The following is a 12,667-nucleotide window of genomic DNA, read 5'->3' on the forward strand; positions in this document are numbered from 1 at the left end:
AAACAAAAGTTACGGGGCAAAAATAGCCCACACAGTGCGGAAAAACTAGGGTTTTCAAGTGTACTCTCATTGAAAATATCCTAAAATCACTTTTTTAATTAAAAATTGGCGTAAGGTTACCAAAATATATATGGATTAAGGCATACACCACCAGAAAGCTAACAGTTTAAGCTTTCAAAATGTGGATGGTCCAAAATGATTGACTAAATACACATGAAGATACAGGTCAAAACACACACAAAATGGCTCTTGAGCTACACAGTTAAGGACCCTCTCGGAGTGCCGTGAGCGCTATGTTCCGTTATGTCAGGGGAGGAAAGAAAGACGGCTTGGCTGTGGAAAGAATTAATTTAGGTATAGTGAAGCAACTGTACGTAGTAAATGTGTCTTGTGATTTAGGAGAGTTTGGTGAAAGAAAGGAACATATTTCAAAGAGACACTTGTACTTGTAGTAATTGAAGAAACTGGTAAATAGGAAAACAAGGAGAGGAACCAAGGAGGGCATACCTACTGTATAGGCTCAATTGTCTATGTTATTTCATTCCCACAATGAATGCCATACAAGCAAACAACCCATTACCACTATGAATTCCACGCATGTAAATTACCCCATGTTCGCATACAATCCTATGCAAACAATCCGACCTATTCACAAACATTTTTTATCTTCCAATCACTGAACAGTTACACAAGGAAGATACCTGGTCACATTTTCTATTTTCATACTATCACAACTTTCTTTAGCTTACTCTACAAGAATATGCAGTCAGAGCCTACAGAACAACAGTCTCCTCCCTTGAAAATAGTATGTTAGTTTCCTTAACCATGTTATTTTTCACCCTTAAACTTTACCTTTCTCCCTTTAAATCTTTTCTTACAGTTATTCCACTTACAACATCTATTCTTTCCACATAGCCTAGCCAATATGCCTCCCATGAAAAACCTTAGTTAACTCCCCTGGAAATGTTAGTTTCCAGTGAAAACGTACTTGACTCCCCTATGATGTAGCGGAGGTAAGTTACTCAACTTTTAAGTGGGAGGAAAATAACGTTGTTAGGGGAGGGAACAAATGGCCCCAGGCTAGGCCTACCACCAAATGAAAATGGGAAACCTAGGCTAGCCTACCAAAGCGAAGGCTAGATAGAGATGAGGACGAACTAGCCAGCTATCCTGGGCTTCTTATACAAGCAACGGTACTTTGTAAAATGAAATTCTCAAGCAATTAGGCCTAGCTCTGTGGTCTAATTGATGTTAGTGACAGGCTTGGGGTGATTACATCTGAATGTAATCGATTACGATTACTTGAGAATGTATGATTACGATTACAGCCTAAAGTTGAAGTAATCGATTACGATTACATTGTAATGTAATCGTGATTACAATCATGAGTACATTGTGGTTACTTGCACAATCCTCTGCATATCTGTTTAATATAACTCTCTGCCGGGAAATAGGGCAATGAAATAGGGCAAAGGAAGGGCATTTACAGTATATACGGACAAAATTGTGGAAGTATATCTACAATTCCTACCAGGCATTACACATTTATGCCTTAACACGTTTAAGATGTGTAACCCATAAGTCCAGTAAAATATACAATTTAAACAGACAAAGAGTAAACAGACAAATACTAAAGTAAAACAAATGAAGATTTTCATGCAACACTATATTTTGTAAACTAATAGTTTCTGCATAGCAGCAAAACTAAAAACTCTTTTACATTATAACACCAAAATAAAACTAAACAGCTTTGAAATGGGGCATTCCACAGTACATGGGACATGGAAGGCCAAAGTAAAAGTAAATTATTTTCATCAAAAAGTGGTCAACTCTGGTAAAGCAAATTCTGATCCACCAAAATACTTAATTTGCAGTGATTTTTTTTTAACAGAATAATTCAGGTGATAAAAATCCTTGAATATGGCGATCAAATCCCCAGTAATTTATGTTTATTGTGCTAGAGAATTCTAGAAGCAGGAACACTTCTTTGGTCACACTAAAAGCAAATAGTAAGAATTAGTTTTAATCATTTCTACTTATTTTGCCCTTCTCATTCAAATTTCACTGTAATCATAAATGTAATACGATTACGATTACTTTGCCCTTGTAATCGATTACGATTACTTTGTAAATACACAAAAGTAATCGATTACGATTACTTCAAAAAATGTAATAGATTGTAATTGATTACGATTACTGATTACGATTACCCCAAGCCTGGTTAGTGATGGTTCAAGTATGGAGAAAACTCTCCATGAAAGCTGATGTTACCTAGCATAGGCAACTAAATTGATATACATGTATTAATTTGATTAACTAGCATAATTTTGACCTGACGCTAGGCTTAACAGTATTGGTCCAACTCTTGGCATATCTTTATCAGATCATACTGTAGCCTTCTTTTGATGCCTAAGGCATGATTTTATGGTCTGCAGAACTGTTTCACTGAAACTTTGATTATTATTAAACCGAATTCAAACTTTGCTAAGTCAACCTCTCATTGTTGAGTAATTGTCTTTAATTTGGTTTTTAATTTGAAAACATTGATTGAAAGTTGTGAGAAACACAACTCATGGTAAACACATATTAAGAGTATTGAGAGATAAGTACAAGATATAGTATCTCTGTCCTTGTTGATATAGAATATTATTACACAGGTGCTAGAAGTCATGGAAGCACATGAGGGTTTACCATGAATATACTAATATGTTGTTGGTACTTGTGTATTGGCTGAAAAGCCAGTTTTCATCTTTGCTAAGTGTACATGTTGTAGCTTAAGTGTCGGTCCTTATTTCACTTGTCAAGTTTCTCGTTTCAAGAATGATGATTATTTCAGACATTTTTCAATTTTCCAGTTCCTCATGAATGCTCTCCAAATTGTTTGGCTGATGAAATGTTCTCAAATTGTGTTGAATTCATTCCTTTCAATCAGCTTGACCATTATAGTGAACAATATACATCAAAGGAAGTTTTGGCATTTTACGAAGTACTCCATAGGTTTGATAGCAATGTCTAGTAAGGTTCATTATAAAGAGTCATATTGCAAGTATTAAAAATAAACAGGCACTTAGTAACAAAAAGAGGTACAGTTTATTCATGTTTGTAAACATTCATCAAAAAGGTATCTGCATACGCAAACTGGAAGATGATCTTATGTAAAACTACTTTAAAAAAAATACTAAAATTTATTTCACACCAAAGGTATATATATACTGTACATATTGCTTTGATATTTGTCTTTACAGCATTGCATTGGCCACACTGATTCACAAGGAGACTCCATGAACTGTGACTGTAACATCCTGCTGGAGGTCTGAGACATTGAAGATTCTGTAATGCTTCCGTTTGGGTATGCAGTTTACTATAGTAACACAGAAATATTTAAGCTCAGGTATTTGTTTCATTTATTTCTGCCATTAAACCACAATCATATACATTTGTTTATACATAGTTATATCAATTTGGCAGCAGTCAGGGTTGTTTAGGTAGTCAGGGGGAGGGAGGGGAGGAAGGGAGGGAGTGTATAAAAATGAGTCTAGTTGCAATGTCTATCTGCTTTCCAATATATGAAATCTTATCTTTTACAATACTGTCTCAGGTGAAAGAAGAAGATGAAGAAAATTGAAGGAAAATTGTGAGTCTTGGATGTCTGTAATGAAGCTGGATCAGGCTTAGAAGAAGTGGTTGAAAGATCATAATCTCCACCAAATACGAGAAGATCCTTCAAGCCTGTCCTCTACAGAGAGATCTGGAAGTGTTATCTGGAGGTGAATTAACAGAAATTGGAGAAAAAGTAAGATTCAAGGAAAACATCAGTGTGAGCCAGTATCATGAACATCAGTCTTGTCCTCTCAACAGTTGATTGTTGTCAAGATCATTTCTAAATGTAGGAGACACGCCTTAGCCTGTTGGAACCAGTCGGTATTTGGTGTGGTCTGTTTTTGTGCTAACTGTACGAGACACAGTGCCTTAGCCTATTGAAAAAGGTATTTGGTGTGGTCAGTTTTTGTGCTAAATGTACGAGACACAGTACCTTAGCCTGTTGGAACAAGTTGGCATTTGGTGTGGTCAGTTTTTGTGCTAAATGTACGAGACACAGTGCCTTAGCCTGTTCGAACCAGTCGGTATTTGGTGTTGTCTGTTTTTGTGCTAAGTGTACGAGACACAGTGCCTTAGCCTGTTGGAACCAGTGGGTATTTGGTGTGTTCTTGTTATTGTGCTAAATGTATGAGACATGGTGCCTTAGCCTGTTGGATCCAGTCGGTATTTGATGTTGTTTTTTTTGTGCTAAACTACTATTCTTACAGAAAGGCTGAACAAGTTCCATGATATAGTTTGTACAGAGTAACACATTCCACTCATTCCAAGCAACCATGACAACATCAAAATGAAGCTAATTGGTGTCTTAGTTTATTGGCATGAGATACTAATTAATGTAGTCTGTTTTTGTGCTAAATTATTGAGACATGGTGCCTTAGTTTATTGGTATTAGTTTTTAATTAGAAATGTAGGAGATATTTTTGTGCTAAATGTATAAGACCTCAGCCTTAGCCTATTGGAACCAGTCGGTAATTGGTGTGGTGTGTTTGTATTAAATTGATAAGTTCTGCCTTAGTTTATTGATATGAGTTGCTAATTAGTGTGGTCTGTTTTGTGCTAAATTAATGAGACCCGGTGCCTTAGTTTGTTGGCATCATTTTGTAATTAGTAATTTGGTTGTCTTAAATTGATGATTGTTGCCTTAGATTGTTGGAAAGAGTTGCCAATTAGTGTGGTCTCGGTTGTGGTAAATTAAAAAGACAGTTGATTGTTGTCAAGATCAGAAAATTCAAAGATGAGCTGATTTGATGGAAAAACACCAGCTAAGCTGGAAAGCTGCAATATACAGTCAAGGTTAGTCATAAGAAAGAAAGGTTCATAAAAATGTAATATATATTTAATTATGTTTCTACCAGTAAAGTTTCAATCACAGCCTAAAATTTGTTGGAATTAGTTGCTAATTAGTGTTTAATGTTTTGTGCTAAATGTACGAGACTTACTTTGAAGAAAACTGGCTAATTTCTTTTGCATTCCTCTCCTTTCCTTAGGGTTCTGTGGATTATGTTGGCCAACAGTTAGCTTTTTGACATAGCGCCACCCCATCATCCTTCACTCTATGACTTACTCGCCATTTACAAAACGTACGCGTCCTTGGATACCAACACAACGCTGCCGAGTACACTTTCGATTCATAGTGTGTCTCTTCAAAAGGAGTTCCTATTCTTTCCGTCCGCCGTCTTAGGCTGGAGACTAATTCTTTCTGGTAAGTGAAGTTTATGATCAATTTCATTGTATAGAAGCCATTTTAAAACCGGTAGGGAGGGGCTGTTTTGCCAATATGACAACCCCTTACCCACCTATAACCGCCCCCCTAGTCAAAACCTAAGCCTCTCTGATTTTGACATAGACATTAATGACTGGATCCCTGTACAAAAATAGCCAAAAAAGACAACGTCCAATCTACGTTGAAATAAACCCATCTCCTAACTCCAAACCAACCACCAAAAAGTCCGCTCAAACAATCATTGTATCAGGAATCTTACCAGAACTATCAAAAAACCCAATAAACACTTGCTAAACTAATCAATGAAGAAAAACCAAATGCCATGATCTCAAATATAAACCGTCTTCCTAGTAACGACATCCTAATCACCCCCATGACCCTAAATCTGCAAATATCCTCCTGAAACCATGGACTCAAAAGACTAAACTAGGCAACCCCAAACCAAGAATCCCAAAAAAAGTATGACAAAGAAACTTCTCCGTAGTAGCCTGTGGCATAAACCCTGAAATTCAAATCAAAGATATTGAACAAGAACTCAAAGACCAAGAATACACCCCAATACAAACTAAAAGACTCATTAGTCATGCCACAAACAATACAACTTGGAAAGTAAAAATGACGTTTGAAGAACAAGAGCCTCAACAATCCCTAATCAAACAAGGTTTCTACTTAGGATACTCTAAACACAAAACAGAAGAATACCACGAACCCCCCCAAATCACTCAATGTTTCAAATGTCAACTTTTTGGACACACCCACCATACTTGCAAAAATCAAACCATATGTCTCAGATGTGGTGAAAACCACAGAGTTAAAGACTGTCCCAAACAAAAAGAAAACCCAAAATGTGCCAATTGCTCAGGGACTCATGTCGCCCTTTACAAAGGATGCCCAAAATTTAAAGAAGCTAAAACTGAAAATAATAACAAACAACAAGAACAAAGAACCTACGCGAATGTAACCAATTTTACCCCTAAAATTGAAATAACAAATTAATATCGCAACCTTTGTAATTGAATTAGTACAATACACCTTCCAAAAAGCCAACATTAATATTAAATCTGAAGACCTTGCCAGTTACGCCACCGTGTTAGCACTAAAACACCTAAACTTAAATATCCCAGAAACTGTAATTATGGAACGTCTCCACCATCCTTCAATATTTAGCCCCCCTCAATCACCTACATGACAAGCACACTCCCTCCTTCGGTCAAGTTCCTCCACCTAAACATCAACAGTATCCTTCCAAAATTAAGCCTCCTACTTACTATATTCGCCAACCACTCCCCGGATATCATTTCGTTAAACGAAACTAAACTAAATAAAAATTCCCACCTTAGCATCCCTGGTTACCAAACTTTCAGACGCGATATCTCTCGCTCTATGGGAGGAGTACTTATTGCTGAAAAAAACAACCTCAAAGCCACCCTCCTCCCAAACAAACCCAAACAATTGAAATTGTACTCGAAAGAGACAATAAACCTCTCCACATTATTAGCTATTATAGTCCCCAAATGAGCCCATATCCACAATCAAAAAAATTTCTAATAAAAATACAATACTACTAGGAGATTTAAATGCCCACCACATCATTTTTGGTAGCACCAAAATATCTGAAAAAGGCATATCCCTCTTAGAAATATGTGATAAACACAACTTAACAATAATTAACCAAAATACCAAAACTAGGATAAACCCAATAAACAATAATACTGAACTACTTGACTACGCCATAACCTCAAACCACCTTGCAACTAAAACTCATTCGATTCAAATCCTAGAAGATGACCTAATCAGTGACCATTTTCCACTCCTTTTTGAGCTAGACATAAACCTCAGTCGCATCCAAAATAACGAATTAACGTATAATTACAATAAAACAGACTGGACATCATTTAAAAAGGGATCATAACAAACAACACTATTGCCAATTACCACAACAACAAGCTAAATTACATTGGCATATATTGTGACAGCATTGCCCAACATATCTTTAATACTTTCAAACAACACTGCCCATTAAAAACAAAACAGAAATCCAAAACTAAATAGGAATATTCTTACACTAAATAACTCAGACGTCGCCTACATAGAACCTATATGATCTCCCCAGATCCAACTCTAAAAACCTAAATTAACCAACCTAAAAAAACAAATAAATAGACAAATATCGGCGGTCGACCAAAACCGAATCCAAAACAAATGCGATTCAATCATTAATGACAAAAACCCAAAACACTTTTGGAAAAATTAAAAAAATATCATAAACCCATTACAACCCAAACACAGGTAATACAGACGAATGCCTTAGAGATAAAGTAGGTAACCTCATCACAAAAACTTAAGACCAAATAAAGCTTAGTGAATCATACTTGAAAACTATATTCAATATCTTAGATGGCCCTCCATACGATAACAGATTCCAACACAAAATAGACCGTACAATTATCTCTAATGCAACCAGCTTTATCCCCAACTTCTAAGGATGTCTCAACAAAAACATCCCTCTACTCAAAGAAATAGATATAAATGATTGGTATAGTGCCACTGAATATGCAAAAATGCCTCCTCCCCTGGTCTTGACAACATAAATGACCTAATGCTAAATGATTCCCCTCCGTCGGCCTCCGATATTCATTAACTCTCATATTTTCCCATTATTTAACAAACTCCTTAGACTGGGTCATTTCCCAACCCTGTGGAAATCCGCCAAAATGATTTTAATACCGAAATAAGTAAAGACACACCAAAATTCAAAACTATCAACCAATTAGTCTCCTACCAGCCTTAGGTAAGATTTTCGAAAGAATTATAGATAACCGCACCAGAAACCACCTTGAGCAAATTAATCACTTTGCCAGTATCAGCCAGGCTAATTCCGCGCACACAAATCTACAATAAACCAAACTTTCCACCTTTCCAAAGAAAGCATCGGCTTCATAAAAAAACATGATACCACTGCCCTCTTCCTTGATGCCGAAAAGGCGTTCGACAAAACTTGGCACAACGGCATAAGAATTTAACTACTTAACTTTAATCTCCCCTCCAATTACACCAGACTTCTTTCCTCTTTCGTTAGTGAGCGCAATGCCAAAATATGCTACAAAAACCAACAATCAAAACCTATTCCACTTAGTGCAGGTACTCCACAGGGCGCTGTTCTCAGCCCTCTCCCCTGCACCCTATTTGTTAATGATTTGAACATCCCCCCTCTATCTGAATGCAACTATAGTGAGTACACTGACGATATAGCCATTTGGAGCACCAGTAAAAATATCTATGTGACGGAACTAAATATTAAAAGAGCAATTACACATCTCGAAAATTGGTGCTCGATGTGGAGAACAAAAATATATCCCTCAAAATCTAACCTAGCCAATTTCTCCATAATAAACTCAAAGTACCATAACCATATTTCCAAAATTAATCTTTTCGACACCTCAATCACTGCTACTCCTAATGCAACCTTCCTTGGTACCACTTTCGATAGCAAATTATCGTTTAATCTACTTTGTAACAGAACTGCAGGACGCTGCTGGTTCCAACTTAAATCCATTCAAATCCTCTCACACAAATATAACTTCCCTCCAAAAACAATTATCCAAATCTATAAATCCAAAGTAAAACCGATTCTCAGTTACGGGAGAATCTCCCTGCTTACCATCTCTAATCCCAATAAACAAATTTTAAACAGAATCCACACCACAGCTTATCGACTCGCACTCAAAATCCCTACCTATATTGCTACTTTGTACGTTCTCCGTGCAGGAAACAAAATCTACTTTCACCCGACTTGAAGAATTCAACACCAAGTTATACAAAAACAACCTCGAGAACGACCCTTTGATTGAAGACCTCCCCCTGAAATACAGAGTCGCAACAACTCACTACCCAAAAACCAAACCCTTTCTGTATTCACAATTGTTACTACTTAAAGTCTCATTCCATTAAAAAAATCCTTTCCTTAATGGGTCTAGGCCCAAGTATACTTATATATACAGATTATATTGTTACCAAACAATAGAAACCACAACCACTCCCTACCCAAACAATAGAAACCACTCCGTCTCCACAATTCTCAGTACTTAAAAAATTCCTCTCCTTTAGAATTCCCTCCCTAATTGACTCTTCGACTCTGACCTCGGGTATGATTATGGCTATCCTGTCCTATGTAAATATATAAGACTTCATTTACCAGCAATTCCTTGACTGAACATAGACAACCTCTCCAAGAAAAAAAAAAAAATGTCTATTCTATAAAAACAAACTTATTATCCCCCGTAGGACCTCTCGCCAGGTCGACCAGGGGTTAAACTCCTTTTGTTTTGATATCAACAACAACAAAAACAAAACTTTTACGCGAATTAAAAAAAAAGGTAACTAATTTCATTTATTTCATTTCATTTATTGATTTTTGTTCTATTTTAACATAAGTATGACATATGACATAGAAGGAGATAAGAAACAAAACTTGTGAAAGGAAGTGTACTAAAAAAAACCTATAGGGCTTGTCGGGTAGTGACACTCCCTAAACACTTAATGTGGAAGACATCATGATTAGGTTTTGGTTTCATTTAATCAATAGGTGGAGGTAGAGGAATTGGACACTCTTGCACAAGATATCAACGGCTTGAAGTACTCTGCTCAGGTGGCCTCCATTCTAGGTATGTACTTAATAATAATATAATAATAATCATAATAATAATAATAATATTCAATTTACTGTGTTTGGAAAGAAACTTTTTGCTGCTTTGGATGAAGATTAAGGATTCTTGTTTTTCAAAAGGCAAAATGCAAGATGGACTATATATGAAAGGATGAATACCAAAAAATTAAGAAAAGAAATTGGGTGGGGGGAGGGGGAATCAGGCAGAGACCATCATGTTACTACCCTGTTAATTTTGTGTAGGACCCTGGTTAATTTAAAAGGAAGAAATCCCTTTAGTACCCTTGAGTTTCTGAAAGGGTTCTTCTTTGGGATAACGGTGGAGAGACATGTCGATGTTATCTTTTGGGTCTGATCGTCAGGAAAATGCAGATTAAACTGCCGTGTCCATTTGGAACCTGGGAATTGAACCCTGCTACTGGAACAAATGTATTCCATCAGAGCATAGACAATGATTCAGAGAAATATGGCCTTTATATTAATAATCTGTTGTTTTCTTTCCCAAATTTTTCTTTTTGGTTAAACAATGAGTGAAAAGATTCATTCGGTTGGAAGCAGCACCGTCCCTTTTCACACCTTTTTTTTTTTGGGGGGGGGGTGTGGGAAGAGACCTATTAGCCCTTAGGGTCTGAAAATATTACAATAGGATTATTGTGGTGGACAGGACAGACAACAGTTATTTTTGCTTGTAGCTGAATGTATGATGTCCAGGGATCACAAGGAAGTATCAAAAGCCCGATCAAAACTGCCGTTTTTTGTACTATCGAAATTTGTCAGAATAAAGAAATTGAAAGCAAAAATATAAAGAGTTTATCTGGCCTTGTAGACTGCGATTGAACCAGTCTCTGTCATCTACAAATAATAGAAAGTGGGTATCCATTTCTGTTTGTGACAGCAATAACAAAAAATGACTGCAAATTAACAAGTTTTTGTAAACTTTCTCTATTCAGGGATTCGAATCCCAAATTCCACTCGAATATACCCCCCCTACTTATGAACTGTCACGTAGCTCAAGGTGACAAAGTTACTACAAAGATGAGAATAGGCCTTAGGTGGTTCCTAATTCAATGACATTTCTCACAGTTAATTGAATTGACTTCCCCCACCCTCCGGATTATCCTCACCCATAGAAAATACCCTCCACCCAAGAATACTTAAAAAAAAAAACCATGGCTTACCAAGAACCTCTCTGCGTTCATTTTTCAGATTCCAGTGAACCTTCCATCAGCAAAGGAATGGCGCAACTCGGTCTGAAGGACAATCGACCGCTGGCGGAATGGCTTGACCGGTACAACGCCAACCAGCCGGACCTGGCCGCCAAGCCCAACTTCACCACATTTCCACTGGACTTTAAGCCGTCACCGTGCAAACCGCTCTTCTTTGACATAGCTCTGAACCATATAGAGTTACCCTCCTTGGACGAGAAACTGGAACAGAATAAATCGTCCCCGCAAGGGGGTCTGGGTGGGTTCCTGCATGGATGGTGGAGCGGGGGTGAAAAGTAACTCTCGATTTGCCACGATGTCGGAAAAAGGATTTTGGAAAAAAGGTCTTTTGTATACATAAGCCGGTAGTATTTGGGAGGGCTCTCACTCTTCTCCTGCATGTGCTGTAATCATCTTTTATTTAAGTTTTATTTGATTTGATTTCTTTTTTTTTAGTATAGAAAACTACACCTTGTTGCAATGCAAACACAAAGATGGGGGAAGGCCAAAAAGAATAACACTCACTTTTTTAACGTGGCTTGGCAAACAAAATTTGAAGAATATTCAAAATGGGAATTGGAATTTTATATATTTTGGATTTGGTGTTTGTGTGTTTATCTTGTTTAGAGAAAAAGAAGAAAAAAACAGCATCTTTATTTGATGGGGCTTTAAAGTTTTAAAAATGGGTTTCGGTTGTTGATTTCTTGGTCTACAAACATTGTGGTGCTTGACTGACTGACACTTTATGGGGGGATGTTAAGGTGACTGAATTTAATATTGGCAGGAGTTATGGATGGTAGTTGGAAGGACCAGGGGTGGGGGGGGGGTGGTGAGGCAAAGGATAGAGAAGGAGAAATGAAAGTGAAGAGGGAGAATCTTTGAATTGAATTTTCAGTTTGCAGTAGCACAGGTTTACTGATAAGGCTATATTTAAAGAAACTTTCAATAATGCACACTTCGTGTATATAATTTGGGGTGTGGTAGTCGGAGCGGGGGGGGGGGGGGGGCTGTGTGATTGAGACAGCAATGAAAGGGAGCAACCTTTCCACATATATGTTGTTTGTGCTATGGTAGTATCGTTTCCTTTTTCAAACTGGAGGGCAAAAATGTAAAAATTAAGTTATCTAGAATTAATTCAAAATCAGGTTTAGTTAATAAATGAAAGTTAAAGACAATTTTATTGATGGTAGCAGGGGTGCCATGGTATTGTAAACTGAATCATCAATCAGCCATGGAAGGCCAACTCCTTTTTGTTGGGAAATTGTCGTCAAGCAAACCTATGGATTCAAGCCCTGTCTGGCTAAAGTAAGATGGGGTTATTATTTTTATCTAGGAGAAATCAATTCTTTTTCCCCTCACGTTGAAATGGTCTTCCAAATTTAAAAAAAAAAATGTCCAAAAAGAATGTACTGGTGTGAATTGGATAGCTACCTGGTGTGAAGTAAAAAGGCCATAGGCTTATCCCATATGTAC

The 12,667-nt window shown here is 37.1% G+C and overlaps 1 protein-coding gene across 18 annotated transcripts in view; it reads left to right on the forward strand.

Annotated features, from left to right (window-relative positions):
* LOC139977953 (gamma-adducin-like) overlaps positions 1 to 11,887 on the forward strand; it is a 47,897-nt gene extending 36,010 nt beyond the window's left edge. For 8 of the 18 annotated variants that reach the window (XM_071987738.1, XM_071987739.1, XM_071987737.1 and 5 more), the window contains 5 exons: positions 881 to 3,349; positions 3,599 to 3,793; positions 5,088 to 5,302; positions 9,909 to 9,987; positions 11,196 to 11,887. The gene's annotated coding sequence lies outside the window, so the exon portion shown is untranslated. Of the gene's footprint in view, positions 1 to 744; positions 806 to 880; positions 3,392 to 3,598; positions 3,794 to 5,087; positions 5,303 to 9,908; positions 9,988 to 11,195 lie in introns of all 18 variants that reach the window. The other 10 variants (XM_071987728.1, XM_071987731.1, XM_071987732.1 and 7 more) reach the window with 6 other exon arrangements.
* Positions 11,888 to 12,667: the final 780 nt, after the last annotated feature.

Source organism: Apostichopus japonicus, chromosome 12 (genome assembly GCF_037975245.1).
Source record: "Apostichopus japonicus isolate 1M-3 chromosome 12, ASM3797524v1, whole genome shotgun sequence".
Classification (NCBI taxonomy): Eukaryota; Metazoa; Echinodermata; class Holothuroidea; order Aspidochirotida; family Stichopodidae; genus Apostichopus; species Apostichopus japonicus.